This window comes from Panthera pardus, unplaced genomic scaffold (assembly GCF_024362965.1).
Source record: "Panthera pardus isolate Hobbes unplaced genomic scaffold, ASM2436296v1 HiC_scaffold_3, whole genome shotgun sequence".
NCBI lineage: Eukaryota > Metazoa > Chordata > Mammalia > Carnivora > Felidae > Panthera > Panthera pardus.
In genome coordinates this window covers 13,834,453-13,842,125 of record NW_026526876.1, presented here as the reverse complement: position 1 = coordinate 13,842,125, position 7,673 = coordinate 13,834,453, and positions in this window count along the sequence as shown.

The window sequence follows — 7,673 nt, the reverse complement described above, 5'->3', positions numbered from 1 at the left end:
ATGATCACACACAAGTTGGTGTGTTTAAACATTTTTTTTATTGTTTAATCGTTTTTTGAGAGCGAGATGGAAAAAGAGCTTGAGTGGGGGAGGGGCAGAGAGAGCAAGGGAGACACAGGATCCGAAGCAGGCTCCAGGCTCCGAGCTGTCAGCACAGAGTCCGATGTGGGGCTTGAACCCACGAACTGGGAGATCATGACCTGAGCCGAAGTTGGATGCTCAACTGACTGAATCACACAGGCGCCCCACAAATTGATATGTTTTAAAAAAAATTTTTTTTTAATGTTTATTTATTTTTGAGACAGAGAGAGACAGAGCATGAACGGGGGAGGGGCAGAGAGAGAGGGAGACACAGAATCCGAAACAGGCTCCAGGCTCTGAGCCATCAGCACAGAGCCCGACGCGGGGCTGGAACTCACGGACCGTGAGATCTTGACCTGAGCCGAAGTCGGACGCTCAACCGACTGAGCCACCCAGGCGCCCCTAAATTGATATGTTTTAAATTAATGAGTTGAGGGGTGCCTGGGTGGCTCAGTCAGCTGAGTGTTGACTTTTGATCTCAGCTCAGGTCTTGAGCTCAGGGTTGTGAGATCAAGTCCCATGTTGGGCTCCATGCTGTGTAGCCTACTTAAGAAAGATGAAATAATAATTAATTAATTAATTAATGAGTTTATTTCTTGGTACTCTGAAGGTTTTATTTCTGCATTAAAATCTTTAATGGCATATAACTTATTGCTATTTTCCCCCAATGCTCAGTTGATCTCAGAGTGAGTCATCAATAACAGTGAATTACTGTAAGTCAGATAAACAGTTATGAACATTACACAAATGTGTATAATTCCATAACAACTAATATATGTAAAATGCCAAAAAAAAAAAGTCAACCAGGATACGTGGGGTAGCCACAGTGGGACACCAACGGTAACACATGAACCTAACTATAGTACAAATTACACCGAAGGGGCAGAGAAGAAAAGGACTCACTCATAGAGTATCACTGGATACTCTATGGCTCAACACGGAAATAACAGAACTCAATACCGTACCCTAGTTAGTACATGTGTCTCGTGGGGGTGGGGTATGGAGCGGCAGTTCTGAAACTAAGGTAAAGGACTGGCATCGTATAAGCAAACAATGAGCAGGTTCCCCCTCATCACAGAAAGAAGTTACAGGAAGGAAAGGGGAGGCAGGGCTGTTGGTGCTGGGTTGGAATCAGAGGCATCGGTAAAACTCACGGTTTTCTACCACGTGTTTACACAGTTAGCTAGATAGGGAGAAGACGGTAGGTGTGTGTGCACGAACTCCTATGTACATCTCCTAGCCCCGTGCTGAGAAGGCCGAGGAGCACCAAGAGCCCGGAGGCAATGAGCACACCCAGCACCCAGATCTTGGTTGCTAAATACCCGTCTCCGTGAAAGTTGCCGGTCAAGCTGAGCCTGGAGCCCCTCCTGGTGTCAGAAAGTCAGAAAAAGCTGAGGCGATGACAGGGGATGTCAGAGGGCACGGGAGGGACCGTGATAGGCTCCTGAGGGCCGAAGCGAAAACAGTCCGAGCAACAAAATAGCAGCTACCGGTTTATGACTCATAAAATCAAATAAATATCCACGAGTCCATCCTGATATAAATAGCTGAATAAATGGGTGGAAAGGGACTTGTCTTTCTTAGAAAAGGATCCCAATTATTGTTGAAGGAATGAGGAGAATATAAAAACTCACCGTCAAACAGCACGGTGATCTGGGGCGCCTGGGTGGCTCAGTCGGTTAAGCGTCCGACTTCAGCTCAGGTCACGATCTCACGGTCCGTGGGTTCAAGCCCCGCATCGGGCTCTGGGCTGATGGCTCAGAGCCTGGAGCCTGCTTCCGATTCTGTGTCTCCTCCTCTCTCTGCCCCTCCCCCATTCATGCTCTGTCTCTCTCTGTCTCAAAAATAAATAAACGTTAAAAAAAAAAATTAAAAAAAAAAAAACCCCAGCACGGTGATCATGTTTGCACAACTGGGCACAATTGGGCAGAACTTTGAGAAACGGGTATTCACTTAATCCCCAAATGTCTCCCTCAGCGGGGTGCCTGGGTGGCTCAGTTGGTTAGGGATCTGACTCTTGGTTTCTGCTCAGGTCACGATCTCACAGTTCATGAGTTTGAGCCCCGCATCGGGCTCCGCACTGACAGCACAGAACCTGCCTGGGATTCTCTCTGCCCCTCTTCCACTCTCCCTGGGTCTTAAAATAAATAAACTTAAACAAAAAATTTTTTAAATGTCTCCCTCAAGATAGTTGTGGGTTACAAAATGAACAGTAACTCTACAGTAGAGAGGCAGGCAGCTCCCATCTGAACTAAGGCCGCCTCACCCACGATAAGACAGACAGACTGCCATCATGCACCCCACAGGGAGCACTGAAATGGAACAGTCCATCTGTGTATCTTACCAAGGATACATAACCCTGGTCTAATCATAAAGAAGTGAGACCATCCCCGATGGGACCGACCTTCAAAAGTGTCGAGGTCAGGAAAGATAAGGAAAGCACTACCAAGTGAAGACAAGTAGAGGCATCTCGAGGTCAGTGGACCAGGCATCAAAGAAAGAAGCATCTACAACACGGACAGTTAGGACAATTGGCTACATCGAATCAGGTCTGTAGTTCAGATCATGGCACTGGGTCAATGTTAGTGTCTGACTATGTAAGAGAATATCCTTGTTTTTATTATTTATTGATTGATTGATTTTTTTTTTAATTTTTTTTTTCAACGTTTTTAATTTATTTTTGGGACAGAGAGAGACAGAGCATGAACGGGGGAGGGGCAGAGAGAGAGGGAAACACAGAATCGGAAACAGGCTCCAGGCTCCGAGCCATCAGCCCAGAGCCTGACGCGGGGCTCGAACTCACGGACCGCGAGATTGTGACCTGGCTGAAGTCGGACGCTTAACCGACTGCGCCACCCAGGCGCCCCTGATTGATTGATTTTTGAGAGAGAGAAAGAGAGTGCACAAGTGAGCTAGGGGCAGAGAGAGAGAGAGAGAATCCCAGGAGGGGCAGAGGGAGAGAGAGAGAGAGAATCCCAGGAGGGGCAGAGGGAGAGAGAGAGAGAGAATCCCAGGAGGGGCAGAGGGAGAGAGAGAGAGAGAGAGAGAGGGAAGCGGGACTCACCTATTTGGGGGGCTTGTGTGAATATCCTTGTTTTAGAGAAATACGCAGAGAAAGATTCAGGGGTAAAGATGCATCGTGCCGCACTCACTCGCGATCAGTTCAGAATAACACGGACAGGTGGAATGCCAGCATCTGGGTGAGGAACACGAAGGAACTCTCTGTCCTGTTCTCACTCCTTTCCTATCAATCTGAATATCAAAATTACAAAATAACACCCAAGAACATTCACAACGAAATAGAGAAATAGGCTGACATTAAGAGAAATGATGAGGATTGGGGCGCCTGGGTGGCTCAGTCGGTTGAGCGTCCGACTTCGGCTCAGGTCAGGATCTCGTGGTTTGTGAGTTTGAGCCCCGCGTCGGGCTCTGTGCTGACAGCTAGGAGCCTGGAGCCTGCTTCAGATTCTGTGTCTCCCTGTCTCTCTGCCTCTCCCCTGCTCACTCTCTCTCTCTCTCTTTCAAAAATAAAGATTTAAAAAATTACTTACAGAAGCAGGCTCCAGCTCCGATGTGGGGCTTGGACCCACGAACCGCGAGATCGTGACCGGAGCCGAAGTGGGACACTTAACTGATTGAGCCCCTCAGGCGCCCTGAGCTTACTTATTTTGAGAGATTGAATGAGGGAGGCAGAGAGAGAGAATCCCAAGCAGGCTCCTTGCTTTCACCAAAGAGCCCAACATGGGGCTCGAACTCACAAACCATGAGATCATGACCCGAGCCCAAACCAAGAGCTGGATGCTTAACCAACTGAGCCGCCCAGGAACCCTTTAAAAATAAAATCTTAAAAAAAAAAAAGTAAAATAAATAAACCCACTGCGGTACCAGGGTTTTGTCTGGAGAATGTGGGAAGGCAGTTCTGTCTATGCCATCACACTTCTGTGCTGACTGAATGTATTATTATTTTTAATCTATTTTTAAAGTAAGCTCTACACCCAACATGGGGCTCGAACTCACAACCCTGAGATCAAGAGTCCCACTCTCCATCCATGGAGCCATCCAGGAGCCCCAAATGTGTTATTTTTTCAATTAAAAAAACAAACAAACACTTTTTTTTTTTTTTGTTTATTTTTGAGAGAGAGAGAGAGAGAGAGTGAGAGAGCGAGCGCAAGTGGGAGAGAGGCAGAGTGAGAGAGGAAGACACAGAATCCGAAGCGGGCTCCGGGCTCTGAGCTGTCAGCACAGAGCCCGACGCGGGGCTCGACCTCATGAACTGTGAGATCATGACCTGAGACAAAGCCATACATTTAACCAACTGAGCCACTCAGGTGTCCCAAAAAACAAGTTGTCTTAAAAGAGCACCTCATAGTCAGTCAGAGAAAGACAAAAATCCTATGACTTCACTCATATGAGGACTTTAAGAGACAAAACAGCTGAACATAAGGGAAGGGAAACAAAAAGAATACAAAAACAGGGAGGGGGACAAACCAGAAGAGACTCATAAATATGGAGAACAAACTGAGGGTTGCTGGAGGGGGTGTGGGAGGGGGGAGGGGCAAAATGGGGAAGTGGCATTAAGGGATCTACTCCTGAAAACATTTTTGCACCATATGCTAATTTGGAGGTAAATTTTTAAAAATGAAATTAAAAAAAAAAAAGAGCACCTCATGTTCCATTCACCGTTAAGATAAGACTACGAAAACCCACTCCATGGTCTCTGCCCTTCATCCTCTCTGAGTCCCCGAATTCTGGGCCCAGGCAGCCTTTCCCCACATGCTGCCTTTCGCTCAGGGTGCATCTCTGGCTGATGTCCCCCCAGGGCTCCTTCCTTCACCCCAGCAAAGAGGCCAAGTAGTGAGGCCTCGCGGCACCTGCCCCCTCCACCCTGGCCACCCTGGGGTCCCCGAGCTTTCCCGTGTTCTCACCTCGGGGCCTTTGCCCTTGCTGTCCTCTCTGCCGGCAAAACTTTGCCCTAAATACCCACATGCCTCACACCTGCACCCCCTGCCTCCTCAGCAAGGCCTTTCCCTACTCCTCACGCAGCCTTACCACCATCTGCCGCCCTTTAACTTTTTAAAAGATACTTATTTTGAGAGTGTGTGAGCGCTGCACACGTGTGTGAGCGGGGAGGGGCAGGGAGAGGGGTGGGGCAGAGAGAGACTCCCAAGCGGGCTGTGTGCCGTCAGCACGGAGCTCCGTGTGGGGATCGATCTCACGAACTTCACGATCGCGACCTGAGCCGAAAACAAGAGTCGGACGCTTAACGGACTGAGCCACCCAGGCGCCCCTGACACCCTGTATTTCACCTTCCCCCATCTCTCCCTCATCGGAGGGGCCAGTTTGAGGGCAGGGATTTCTGTGTTTTGCTCCCCGTTACCCCTCGCACGTGAATGGTGGCCGGTGTGCGGCAGGGACCCACGTACTTGTTGGAGGAGTGAGTGTGCCGTGTTTTCTTTAAACTCTGAAATAAAGCGATCACTCCACTGGGTTCTTAGGACGATGGGTGACATGCGCAGGGGACGCCCAGTAACGTGTGGGTCACGGGCCCTCAACAGACGCGTGGTACGCATTCCGCAGCCAGCGGCCCACGCGGGGCCTCACTCGCGCACTAGCTCCTATGGCGGTTATCGGGCCGCATTCCAGTCTCCCGGGTCGGTTTCCTGCATCGGACCGTCAGCTCCCCGAAGGCAAGAACAAACCTGTCCTCTTCCTGAGGAGCACAGACACACAGCGGGTCCCAGGGTGCCACAGGGGTGTGCGAAGCGCGACGCTCGCTCAAGGAGTCCGCCGCCCCGGCCTCTGCGGGGTTTCCTACAGTCCGCAGGGACAGGTTGCTGCTTCTTATTCCAGATTCCTCAGGAACCACAGGGATCTTTGCTCAACCACCCGAAAGCCAAGCATACGGGTCGACTGCCTCTTCCCCACACGAGCCACCGGGTAAGGGTCAGGCCCCAGGCCCAGGGCCTGCAATCCGTGCGGGCTCGCTGCCTCTCCTCCCTGGTGCCGGCTTCCGGCCAAGCGAATCACCTACGCGCTTCTGGACGCACCACTGAGCTTCCGTGCAGACCGAGGGCCAGGAAGAGGGCCACCCGGCGTCGGGTCTGGGCCGAGGGGGTGGCCTGATCCATCTGGTCGGCTGTTGACAGGCGCTGGCCAATCGCAGTTCGGCGTCTGGGCGCAGTGCAGGAGGGACATGTAAGACCGCTAAGTGTCACTTTGGCTTTCTCTCATTCGGTTGGTACTTTGGGGGATGAAGGTGCTGGCCAGCGTAGGGACGCCTGGCACTGTCCCTTAGGTGGCCAGATGCCTGGTTTGCCTCGGATCACGGATGCTGTCCTGCAAACACAACAGCCCCCCGCCCCCCGATTTTCCTCTCAAGAGCTTCCCGACAGACACAGTGACAGGGTCCCCCAGCCCTTGAAATGAAATGTCCCCAGGGAAAGCGTCGGAGGCTTCTTCCGGCTCAGGACTCTGGCCAGCAGCCCCCCCACCGGACTCACCTGCAACGTCTCGGGTCTCCTTATTTAGTCCTCCTCCCCCTCAGTGGCCTCCCCAGCCCGTCACGTCACCCCCTCTTGCATCTCCTGTCACCTCCAGCCCTTCCTGGGCCACGCCACTGGCCGCGGCCTTGCTAGTGTCCATGTGTCAACAGCTTGCCAAATTGACGACGTCCAACTCCAGGCACCCATGGGGTCCCAGCTCCAGGCCCGACCGTGTCCGGGGTCTCTGCTCCCCTCCCGGATCCAACACGGAGCGGACCCTTCCCCTGCTTTTCTCCCGGGCCTTTCTCTGCACCACGGCACCCCCGGCCACTGCTCTGATGCCTCTGAGCAGGGGATGCCCTGCCCTCCCCATCCCAGTGGCCGTCAGTTCCATACTTGTGGCCTCTGGCCTGGGCCTCCCTCCACCTCCACCAGGTGTTCTCTCAGGTGGCCCACCACCTTAGCCTGGCACCACCTCCCAGGGACACTGTCCCGCTGCACCTGGACGCTCCGACCTCCATCACGCCCAGGCCTCCCAGACACACCACCGGGGCCGGGCGCGGGCCGGTCCTCTCCCCTGCTACGCTGGGCTCCCCCAGGGCCGAGCCGGCCGGGTGAGTCACTCTTCTGCCCCGTCCCCAGTATGACACAGGCCGGAGCAACAGCTAGAACCGACAGCGAAAGGGCCGCTCCTGTACACGCTCCTTTCTCAGGACTCTGGAGCACTGTCCCGAGCGTGGAGGTCGACCTGAGCCACGGGCTGTGCTCTGGCCAGTCTTCCTGTTGCAACTGCCCCCTCCTCCCTGTCCCCACTGTGAGGCTCGGGGACAGCTCTAGGCTTGTGCTCCCCACGGCTCATCCGGGTCTCTTCTCCACGGCCGCAGAGCCAGGGCCCTCGGGTTGCACTGGCTTTGGGGCGGAACCGGGTCATCCACAGGCGCCAGAGAGGAAGGTGGAAAATCCTGAAGACTCCAGACAGGTCTCCATGCCCTGCCTCCCACTGGGACCCGGGCCTCTTCCGAGCAGCAAGGTATAGGGAGTAGAGACCAGTGACGTCACCAGCTTGCTCCGTTCTGTCCCAGAGGGGGGTCCAAATGGGGCACCTGTTCT